Source organism: Camelus ferus, chromosome 2, assembly GCF_009834535.1.
Source record: "Camelus ferus isolate YT-003-E chromosome 2, BCGSAC_Cfer_1.0, whole genome shotgun sequence".
NCBI classification, from domain to species: domain Eukaryota; kingdom Metazoa; phylum Chordata; class Mammalia; order Artiodactyla; family Camelidae; genus Camelus; species Camelus ferus.
In genome coordinates, this window is record NC_045697.1 from 52,980,391 (window position 1) to 52,992,650 (window position 12,260).

Below are 12,260 nucleotides of genomic sequence, written 5' to 3' on the forward strand. Positions count from 1 at the left end.
AGTTAGTATGTATTTAATATATATTGAAAATTAATTGGAATGGTATGTCAACATTCAACTCAGTGATTTGATTTGATTCATATTATATAAGGTTACCAGAATATAGTGTTCTTTTTGAAGTCAAATATAGTTTAGTCCCTGTGGATGCAGTTATAGAAAAGAAAGGCAAAATGACAAATGAATTCTCAGCTATTCATGATAATATAATCTCGTGAAAATCTGAATTGAGAAATTCATTGAAGGAATTATGTTCAGATATCTTTAGAAATCTAACTTTCCAAAATAAAGATTTCACTTCTCAATAAATAAATAGACAGTTTTACTTTTCATTGATAAGAGCAAGCTTTGCTATCTTTGCTGAAATTGGATTCTCCTGTTCTCTGTGGCTCTGTGTGTAGTGATGATGATTGCTTATTTTAATATTGGCATTTAAATATTAAGAATTTTTGAATTTGATGCCAAAAGCTGGTTCCTACTTGGTATGACTGTGTGCATAAATTCATCCAGTGGTTGCACAAGGTGCTGTTTTTTCAAGGCATGAGAGGTGCCATGTCCTTCCTCCTGGGCCAAATAACACTGCATTTTGTAGCCCTCCAATGCCCTGAATTTAGTTCCACAAATAATAAAATTGCACCATAATAGTTGACTTTAAATTAGTCTCTAAATATCTTTTAGGTCTGTATGTGTCCAAGGAGGTGTGTAAAGGTATAACTGCTCCAAGTACCTGGCTGTCTTTGTTAGATTTTGTAGAAACTGAGTAGGAATTATGGTCCTGGGTGTACTGTGTGTATGCTGTGATGAGCTTGCAAGTGGTAGGGCACATAGTGGACAGTGTATTTATGAAGGTGAAGTGGGGATCGTGATGCTGGGTGACCCTAGTCTCTGCCTGTGCCCTTCGTGTTGAGGCTGGAGCTTTGATTTCAGCCTTAGCCATGTGGATTATTGGGAGTTGCCACTAAACCTCACTTGATTGTTTCTCTATTTACCCTTGTTCCCTCTACCATAAGGCTGGCTGGTGGTCATGAAATAATGCATGTTTTAAAAAGCCAGCTAAGCTATTGAATGGGTGAACTTTTAGTAGTGGTGGATCAGTCTGAGAAAACAACAAAGCCTCTTTAATCTTTAAAAACACTAAAGAAGTGCTTAACTCAAAAAAGTATTATGAAACCAGTCCTTTGTGCCTTTTCCTCTTTTACTCCAATTATCTCTATTTATTTTATAACTTTTCTCCTCTGAACAATTACAATTGTTTGTAAATACGTTTTTGAGCTGGCTTTAAAATTTTTTTTAATTTAGCTCTTTTTCTTTTTTTTCTTCTCTGTTCCCCTTTTTGTTTTAAAAACAAGGCTTCTTTTAAAAAATTTTTTAAATATATTTTTATTGAAGTATAGTCGGTTTACAATGTTGTGTCAATTTCTGGTGTACAGCACAATACTTCAGTCATATAGGAACATACATATATTTGTTTTCATATTATTTTTTACCATAAATTACCACAAGATATTGAATATAGTTCCTTGTGCTATACAGTAGAAACTTGTTGTTTATCTATTTTGTATATAGTAGTTAGTATCTGCAAATCTCAAAATCCCAATTTATTCCTTCCCATTCCCTTCCCCACCTGGTAACCATAAGTTTGTTTTCTATGTCTGTAAGTCTGTTTTGTAAATACATTTGTTTGTTTGTTTGTTTTTTAGATTCCACATATAAGTGATATCATATGGTATTTTTCTTTCTCTTTCTGGCTTACTTCACTTAGAATGGCGTTCTCCAGGTCCATCCATGTTGCTGCAAATGGCATTATTTTATTCCTTTTATGGCTGAGTAGGATTCCATTGTATAAATATACCACAGCTTCTTTATCCAGTCATCTGTTGATGGACATTTAGGTTGCTTCCACGTCTTGGCTATTGTAAGTAATGCTGCTATGAAATTAAGGTTCCTTCTGGATATATGCCCAGGAATGGGATTGCTGGATCATATGGTAAGTCTGTTTTTAGTCTTTTGAGGAATATCCATACTGTTTTCCATAATGGCTGCACTTAACTACATTCCCACCAACTGTGTGGGAGGGTTCCCTTTTCTCCACAGCCTCTCCAGCATTTATGGTTTGCGGACTTTTGAATGATGGCCATTCTGACTGGTGTGAGGTGATACCTCATTGTAGTTTTGATTTGCATTTCTCTGACAATTAGCGATATTGAGCATTTTTTCATGTGCCTATTGGCAATTTGTATTTCTTCATTGGAGAATTGCTTGTTTAGGTCTTCTGCCCATATTTGAATTGGGTTGTTTGTTTTTTTCTTATTAAGTTACATGAGCTGTTTATATATTCTGGAAATTAAGCCCTTGTCAGTCTCATCTTTTGCAAATATTTTCTCCCATTTTGTACATTGTCTTTTTGTTTTGCTTATGGTTTCCTTTGCTGTGCAAAAGCTTGTAAGTTTAATTAAGTCCCATTTGTTTATTTTTGCTTTTATTTCAATTGCCTGGGTAGACTGCCTTAGGAGAACATTGCTGAGATGTATGTCAGATAATGTTTGCCTATGATTTCTTCTAATAGGTATATACTGTCTTGTCTTATGTTTAAGTCTTTAAGCCATTTTGAATTTATTTTTGTGTATGGTATGAGGGAGTGTTCTAACTTCATTGATTTACGTGCTGCTGTCCAGTTTTCCCAACACCATTTGCTGAAGAGATAGTCTTTACTCTATTGTATGTTCTTGCCTCCTTTGTCAAAAATTAATTGACCAAAAGTTTGTGGATTTATTTCTGGGCTTTCTACTCTGTTCCATTGATCCATATATCTGAAAAACAAGGCTTCTTATCCAGAATTTGTAAACCCATGAAATTATATATAAGAATTTGTTTGTGTGTAGATGCACCTTCTTTCCCCTGAAGGAGAACCTATATCCGTAAAGACTCTGTGACCTCCCTCTCTTCTCAGATCCTCTCATTGCTCTAGATTTTAAGACACTAAGAACAAAAAATTTGTTTCATTTCTTACTCTAGGTATGGTGGAAAGAGGCTGGGCTTTGGAGTTGCCAGACCTAAGTTTAAACCTTCCACAAATTATCTGTTTAACTTTCTGTTCAGTAAGATGGGGTAGTAAGTTTCTTCTAAGAAGTAATTTAAATAATGCATGTAAAGTGTCTGGCACCTACCAGGCACTGAGTGATGATCAGTGTCTGACTGATGAATATACGAAAGTACTTTTGTGGTTCCACGTTGTACTTCATAATTAAGGACCTAACAGTAATAAAGGCAGTCATAATTATCAGAGCAAGTAGATCTTCTGAACGTGGCAACCATGCTGAAGTTATGTGGATTATAATTAGTAGAACTCTCCCACACTGCAGGATTACTGAACTTGGGACACTTGAGATAAAGTAGTGTGTTAGGAATCCACTATTGATGGCCAAATAGTATCTAAGCATCCACAGTCTTGATTTCTCTCTGGAACTGTTCATATAGCAAATCCTCAGGCCCTAAAAATGAGAAACTTTCCTTCATAAGGGAAGAGGAGATATAGTTTAATCTCTCACAGATTAAATGGTTAATAATATTTTATTCTACAGACACTTCCAGAGCAGACTTTTCATGCACATCCCTAGCGGAGGTACCCACCTGTCCTGCATAAGCTGTTAGAGTAGGAAATTTTCTGAGTCAGAACTCGGTAGTGGGTTTCAATTGTGGTTTCTGTGACTTGTTTTAAAATCTTAGTCAAGTGACTTAAAATCTTTAAGCTTTTCAGTTCCTCATTTGTAAAGTAGGGGAAAATAATAGTATTTTTTTCATTAGTTTGTTGAGCATTTAATGAGATAATTCATTTAAAGTTTTTAGTACATAGCCTAAATAAATGTCATAAATATATAGATATATAAATGTTACCAATTATTATAATTAGAACTTGCTCAATAGCTGCTTTGTTTCTGACCACTGACATTTCCTACAGATTTTTAAGGATGTTTCACCTCATTGTGCTTATTTATGAAAAAGAACAAAAAGACAGAAAACAAAAACCTCCTAAGCAGAAACCAAACATCTACATAAATAGAATATAAAAAAAACTGGTTCATACAGTGTCTCAGATTTATACAGTTTAAGTCCAGCTTTTGGTCTACAAATACGAAAGTTACTCTGTGAAGCCAGTGAGTTACTGCTGGTGGGTGGTTATTTGTTTGGACCACCCTCAGAGGTAATGTTTATATGTGCTGAAGAACAGCTTAAAAATGACTAGGAATCTGAGAAGATTATCTTGTTCTCCATCTTCTCTCTTCATTCTGAGAAGAAAATGTAATCCAATAGTTAAGAACACAGGCCTTGGGTTTCAAAATACTGAATAATGTGTACCCTGAGTTTAGAGCAGTACCTGATCATAGTAAGTGCTTCATAAGGGTTAGGCGTTTCTCTACTTCTTATACTTCATGGAAGCTGGTTGTGATGGAACCAGCTTATCATGGAAATAATATATTTCTTGACCATTTATTATATTCATTGGTGATGCTTTAAGCACTTTTCATGGGCTAATTCTCACTTATTCCTCACAACAACCCTATGAGAAAGGTTCTATTATTATTCACATTTTACTGTAAAGAAACCAACATATAGAAAGGTTAAGCAGCTTATTCAGGGTTACATAGCCAGCAAGTGGCTAAAACCAGACAGTCTGACTCCAGCCCTTGTTCTGTCCTTTACTTCATGCTGTCTTGGCCTGAATTGAAGCAGTGATGTTAAGGCACAGCTTCTTTAGCTTCTTCCTTTGTAAAAACGGCTGCCATTTTTCCTATTTGGATATCTTGGTGTTAACTGTGGAGAAAAATCACAAGGAGTCAGAATATTTAGTTTCTAGTTCTTGATTGATGATTCACCAACCCTAGGAATTTGGGAATGTCCTTAGACATCACTGAGTTTCAGTTTCCTTAATAAGCATGTGCCTATTTGTTTTCCAAAGCATGTGATACTGTCTTTCATCAGCAGAGTAGAATACTAGTACTCTGGACTTTCAACCTAAGAGAACCTTAAAATATTTTCAGTTCAATTCTGCTGAAATGCCTGGTTGAGAGAAGTGGCTTTGGTAAAAGAGTGGTCCAACTATTCTCCGAGGAACTCCAAGATCTGTCCCTGAATCAAGTCATACCTGCAGTTAGGTTAGCTTAGCTTCTTTAAAGAATCACCTTCACTAAGATGTATTTACTAAAGCTCACAAATGAGAGATAGATGTAAAAAGTCTACTCTTATTAGGTTCCCAGCACATGCTGGACACAGTGCAAGTAAGTGGTGTTATGATGGTGAACACCACAGAGTCTGGAGCTATTTATCCAATAGTGGATCTAAACCATGCAGTGTCAGGAGTAATACTGCAAGGAATAAGACTGGAGAGGGTCAGAGCACATAGGAGAGATTTTATGGAAGGTGCCCCATAGTAAGTGAGATATAAATTATAACATCTGAGTTCAGGGTAGCCAGAAGAACATAGAAAAGTGTTCAAGGCAGAGAACAGCGTTGGTGAAGTCTGGAGGAAGAATGAGCAAGGTGAATTCTGACAACTTAGAAAAGTCTAGAATGGCTGCAGAAGAACTCCAGGGCTGAGAGTGGTGAGAGATGCGGCTGGAAGAGGGGAGCAGGGCTAGTCAAACAGAATCTCAAGCCTAGTGAAGGGCTTTTCCATAAAATATTGTTGAACACTGTACTAGATCACTTAATATGCAGTGTTTAAAACTCTACAGAGGAAATTTCTTCTACAAATTTATTTCAGGAAAAATTTTGCTGTTCTTGACATGTTTTAATTTATTTTTCTGGAGTCATTGTTAGTGGGGATATCAAGACCACTGCCTTTCCCTTCTATATCTTATTTTAGAAATATTAATTACTTTTCTTACAACTATTGTTATGATTTATTTGCTTCTTTGCCATAGCAAGATGTTTGTAACATTCTGTGTTTTTCTATCAATCTGGTTACTAGCAAAGCTAAATTTAATGCTTTTTTACAGTGGATCCAGGTTATATAAAGCCTAACCTAGTATATTTTCAGGGGCTTCTTCTTTAAGCAAAACACTACATAATTTAGGTGACAAAAATATTTCTTAAGAAATTGCAAAAAATTTCAGATGTTAAAAAGGTAACAAATAGTATAAACATCACAAAATCTGGAAAAACAGCTTAATATTTTTACGAATTGCCTGACTTCTATTATAGCATTCATACATTTGAAGCCCTGTATCTTCTCCTCTGCTCACATGTTTCTAGTGCTAGCTTCCAAGACGTAGTCATATTATCATATGATCTCTGGTCCTGTACCTTTAAGTCACATGTGGAATAAGTAGACATTGAGAGTTAGGCATGTGAAGCAGGAATATTCTTGGAAGCCATTCGTACATGAGGAGGGCTAGCCTTTTAAAAACTACATATGGAATTTATTGTGGCTCGCATAAATATATCACACTAAACTCAAAGTAAATGTCTTCCCGTGTCAACTTCCCAAAATGCCCAGGGCTATTCCAACACCATTTGAATTTGGGAGAAGGTGATGGAGGGACCATGGGAGTGGAAAGATACAGTAATTGACTCAGCCTCTGACCCTTATTGAGACTATGAACTTCCTTTCTGCTTGTGTTTACCTTGTAATGTTACTAACCTTATTACTGCTTCTTGCTGTGAGCTGTCTAAAATAGTTTTTGAGAAAAGATAGATATGCAAGTTTAATTAATGAAATAGTGACAGTAAACCCTGTCTAATTATCATTCTTTAATAGTAATAACACCTTGAAATGTATAACAAAAGTTTCATTCACTACATGCTGGGCACTGTGCTAAATGCTTTTGATGACTAATATTCACAAAATCCCTATGTGGTAGGTACTATGATTGCCCCAACCAATATTTTACTGTTGAAAAAAATGGAATCTTAATGAAGTCAAATAACTTGCCCATTGGCTAAGTGATAGAATGGAGATTTGAACTTAGGTCTGCCTGCAGTTAACATTTCCCTCTAGTTAGTATAGACATATAACATATACAGTATGTATGTTTCTACCAATGGTGTCAGGGCACTAGAGCCAAGTTTCTATAAAGAACTTCTCTGTAAAAGTGAAGTGGGATGTGAACTTATATGAAATGGGTTTGTGAAATTTCAATTCCAAATATTAGTATGAATTATGATTTTTTAAAAAGTTCAACTGCATGAAAAGTAAAAAAAAAAGTCTTGCTTCTATTGAAAACAAGAAGCTGTCTCTTGGTATTGGCAGTGTAGTGCATACTGGGCAAGATGAGTCAACTTTTAAATAAACAGTTAGAGCAGACTAGATAATTAAGTTGAAGCTTGTTGAGTCTGTCACATCAACTTCTTACCAAACGTCATCTAATCACTTTTTTCAGAAGTGCTAGCATCTACATTGACACATCTGCACTGAAATGATGCACACATTTCCAGTGCTTCTTCCTCAGTAGGCCGATATACATGGGATGCAGCCCTCTGTTTATAGCCTTTGTGTTGTGTGGATTCCCTTTCTCATTTGCCACCACCGACATTCACCCATCTATTCACAGGGAGTGGGTCTCATAAACCTACTTTTGGAAAGCTAGACCAACGTGAAGTCAGATTCCCCGGTGCTGCCATCTGTTTGTTCAGTTTGTGACATAGGGTTAGAGTTGTGTACTTCAGATATGTTGTCTTTTCCTTGTAACTCTTAACGGTAGATATTTAACACTGGTAGAAACTGAGGCTTGGAGTGATTAAGTAACATACATGAGCTCAAGCTACACAGACAGAGCATGGGTTTGCACCAATGCCTGTCACCTCCACTTTCTATTTGCCACAATGTCGTCATCACAGGGCTGGGCAAACGCCGGCAAAAGGGGATTGTTTGACTGGAGCTGTCAGCCTTAGTCAGTTAGTGTCACCCCCCGCCACCCCCTAGGCATTTCCCTCTGTTTCTGGCCTCGGGTCTGTTTTGATTCTTCTGCTTTCCTTTGATGATGAGATCATTCTGGGCCCAACAGTGATTCAATACTTACCTATAAGAAATTTAGGGACCCAGCACAATTTACTGTTCAAAAGATAAGTAACTGAAAAACATTGGGTTTTTAACCAAATGGATATTTTTCTTTCATTGTTTTTTAGAAAAGATTTTTGTCATAGATTTCCTTTATTATAAAGTTTCCTGAAGAGAGACAAGAATTTAAAAGAGATATCATATATGTTCAGTTTTATAAGAAGTAGTTTCTAAAAGACTGGAAGATTCTACCATGAAGAAAGAGAAAGAGCTCCTCCAAATTGTAGAATCTCAAAGTCAGAGAAGACCTGAGGGTCATTTAAAGGGATGTGTCTTTGTCCTAGTTTGACAGACCTAAAACCTAGGGGTCATCCTTGACCCTTCTCCCATTCCTGGGCAAATCCAGTCATCTCTACCTTCAGAATAGATCCAGAATTGGACCACTTTGCACCACTTCCATCCACTGTGACTGAATTTTACCACCTTAGTGGTCCGTCTGCTTATTTCTCCTCTTCAGTTTATTCTCAAGTCAGAGGCCAGGGTGATACATCAAATATATGAGTCAGATCATGACCTTCCTCCAGTGGGTCCTCATCTCAGCCTGTGTTAAAGACAGTCCTTATATAGCCACAAGGCCCTGTGTGATCTGATCCCACCTCTCTGATGTCCTTTTCCTCCTACTTTGTATCCTTCCTCTGCTCAGGCCACACTGGCCTTGTTACTTTATCTTGACCATACCAGGTGTGCTTCTGCCTCAGGACCTTTGCTCTGGCTGTGCCCTTTGCTTAGAATGCTTTTTCCCCCCAGAGTCTACATGGCTTACTCCCTTGCCTCCTTTAGGTCTTCGCTCAGATGCTACCGTCTCCATGAGGTAAAATTGTAACTTACCATCCTTTCTAATGCCCTTTCCTGATTTATTTTTCTCTATTGCACTCATCATCAATTAACATATATTTTTCTAACTTAAATTTTGTTGTCTGTCTTCCTGTTCCTCAGTGAAGGTAGAGAACTTTATCTTTGTCCATTATTGAATCCCTAGCACCTAGAACATGGTAGTAACTCAGTAAATATTTGTGGAATTAAATAAAATCTGATAGCTCAACTCCCTCATTGTGCAGATAAGGGGGAATGAAGGTCTAGCGAGATTAACTGATTTTTTCAGGTTCTACTCCTGTTTAGGGTCAGTATTGGGGGCTATGACTTTCTATTTAGTGTCCATTTCACCACATGATAATTTGTTTTGAGCAATTCTTAGCAGCTGATACCACATTCCAGGTTTGAGACTCAGTACATCACATTATGGTAATGGGAGAGGCAGTGAGCCAGAGAGAGGGGGAGAATGGGAGACAGCAGAGAACCAGAAGGAGCGAGAGGGGAGTGAGATGGAGAGAGTGACACACACACACACACCCCAGGGGGACAGAGAGGACAGGCAGGAAGAAAGACTCAGAGGACAGAGATAGTCCTAACTGGATTCGTGCCTCCACCCATTCCCCGTTCAAAGACACCTTCCAACCCACCTCACTGCTATCAGGGTTAATTTCACCCAAACCAGTTCTGGTATGATGTCACCCTTCTCTGGGAGCTGCAGAACAAAGCATAAACTCCTTCGCTAGGTACACAAGTCACCATCTGCCTCCTGTTTTTCCTAACACAACACTGCAGGATACTTCCTGACTTCCCCACACTCTTGCCGTATTGTTTTATTTCCTCTCCCCAGACTCTCCAGATCTTTCTAGATATTTGTCCATCTGCACGGGTGGTTTTCTGAGCCTCAGAATTCCCTCTTTGCTTCTTCCACTTGAAACATTCTGTATCTTTTCAGAACCAGCTCAAAAATCCCCTTCTCTGTGAGACTTCCCCATTCTCTCCCAACAGAGTCAGCTTTTCTGTCATTTGAGTCCTTATCTCAGGAGCAGCATTTGCCACAGCATCTGAGTTACCTTCTCATCTTGGCTTCCTCATGTCTCTGGTGGCTAGCACAGTACCAGGGCCTAGTAGGTACTCAAAATGTGTAGGCTGAATGAATTATGTCCAATCACAGAAACTTAACTGAACTTGGCTCTTGTGATAAGTGGTTATGGGCAGTATGAAGTAGGGGACCATGTAGATGTAGCTGCTTATACAAAATAAGTTAGGCTATTGCTTACTTAAAGCCTCTCTTGTGGCTCTCCTGCTTTCCAGGAGATAGATAGGTAACCACCCTCAGCACCGGCATGAGATCTTTCACAAACATATGTGCTTGGTGCTAACATTCCTAAAACTGCAAAAAAAAAAAAAAAAAAAAAAAAAAGAGAGAGACAAATGCTATGTTTTTAACACCCAACATTTCATAAACTTGGCTTGAAAGTAGCTGACTTGGCATATTTTGGCATGGGATGGATACAAAAGGAACCCTCAGAGAGCCAAGACAGAGGGATAGTCTATCAGGTTTTCTAACTTTCTTTCTTCCTTTTTTATTGCCAAGGTTGTGACCTATAGTGACGCTGTAGCTTCTGTCATCTGGGACAACCTTCCTTGCTTCACGGACGTAGCATGGCCCTAGACAGTCATGCTGAAATGAAGTCCAATTTGTGCTAGACACATAACTCCAGGGTTGACCTTTTTATGTCAGTTCTTCTAGACACATCTTTAAATAACACCCACACATTTCTAGTTTGTGATTAATTAGAATGTAAATCCCTATCCACTCCGGAAAACCCACAGTCATTTCCTTCACTGTGCTCACTACAGCTTATCTTTAAGTCATTATCAAACCGGTGGTTAGGTAGGTCTCTGGGCAGAAAGATGCTGAGCCCTGGGAAAGACGAAAGTGCAGGGAGAGAGCTGAAGACATCAGCAAACGGCGTGATGACAGACAGCTTCGTAATGATCGTTTCTAAAAGCTGGGAATTCAGTTTCTGGCGTCTGGCTTGTGGAGTATGATTGCTGGTACTCCTACTTTCCCCCTAGACCTAGTGTTTATGGAAGAAAGGAACGGTCTAAACTTCAGGTTCTGTGTCCCTCTTTGCAAGATGCAGCTCGGCCTGTGTGTTGATATCCTTTGACTGGTAGCCACGTGCAGTCTATACGGGTCGACCCTTCAGTTCGAGCAGTTTTGGACAGAAGTGGAACATTCCTCGGAATTCAAAGCTTTCATGTCTTTGAGACTTGTTTTCTCAAAAAGAGTATTTTCAAGTTCTAATAAAATTTAGGCTGTGAGTCTGAGCCAGTTTGAATATTTGCTCCAACTCATTCATACAGTTCTATAGTGGGAGGTAGTTGAATGATTAGACTTTGGGCCGTCTGAGTAACAGCTGAAACTGTAGGCAGAATTTTGTAAGTTCTCTCCTTTTAGTTTTTTGGGAAAGATGGTTCATAGCTTTCATTTGATTCTCAAGTGAGTGCTTGAGGGCCTTGGAAGGTCTGTGTGTGAGAGCGCTGAATGGGAAATCTGAAGGCTTGTTTTTTTTAGCCTCTGATAGCAAGTAGAACTTGAAAAAAGACATTATTCTTCTTGGCATTAGACTCCTCACCCATAAATGAGAAGTGAATTAAGTCAGTGTTTTCCCAAACTTTATTCATGTACATAGTCACTTATGTACTACTGCCGTTGTGATTGTTGCCATATCCTACTCTAATTTGTGCTATTTAATTACTTTTTAGAATTCAAACACTTAAAAAATAAGTTTTATTTTACAAGGAGCCTTATCTTTGCACCTGTAAATGGAAAACCAGCAACACTTGATGTAAGTGAAATAAGGCTATTCATGTACTACATAAAAATTATTGTCTTTACACCAATTGCAGGTGTGCCACACGTGAGACGCATTGTCATAATGGATCTATTATGTTTACTAGTCCAGATTCACTCCCTACCCTTCTCCACCCAGAAAGGCCCAGAAGACACTTGACTAAGGCATTATGAAGAGCTCTGTGGTTTTATCCTCCGTAGGGCAGATATGATGATGGGAGCTGCTGCTTTGGAATATCAGTGGGAAAAATAGGATTCTGAAATAATTGAGTCCAAGTGGTGATGCTTATCCCTCAGAGTCAAGGAGGATGCAGTTTCCATGGTAAACCACAGGATGGAGTGGTAGTCAGGGTGCTTTGACCAAGTGATGACTAGTAGATCATGGGTGTCTAGAAACCAGTAGATGGACATCCTGTTAAGTGCTGCTTGCCATAAAAAGACAAAAGGATTCTAGGTTCACTGAGCCTAACTCAGGTCACCACAGTGGGATTCACAGTCTCTTATCTAGTTCCCAGACCTAGAGACCCTCAGTCT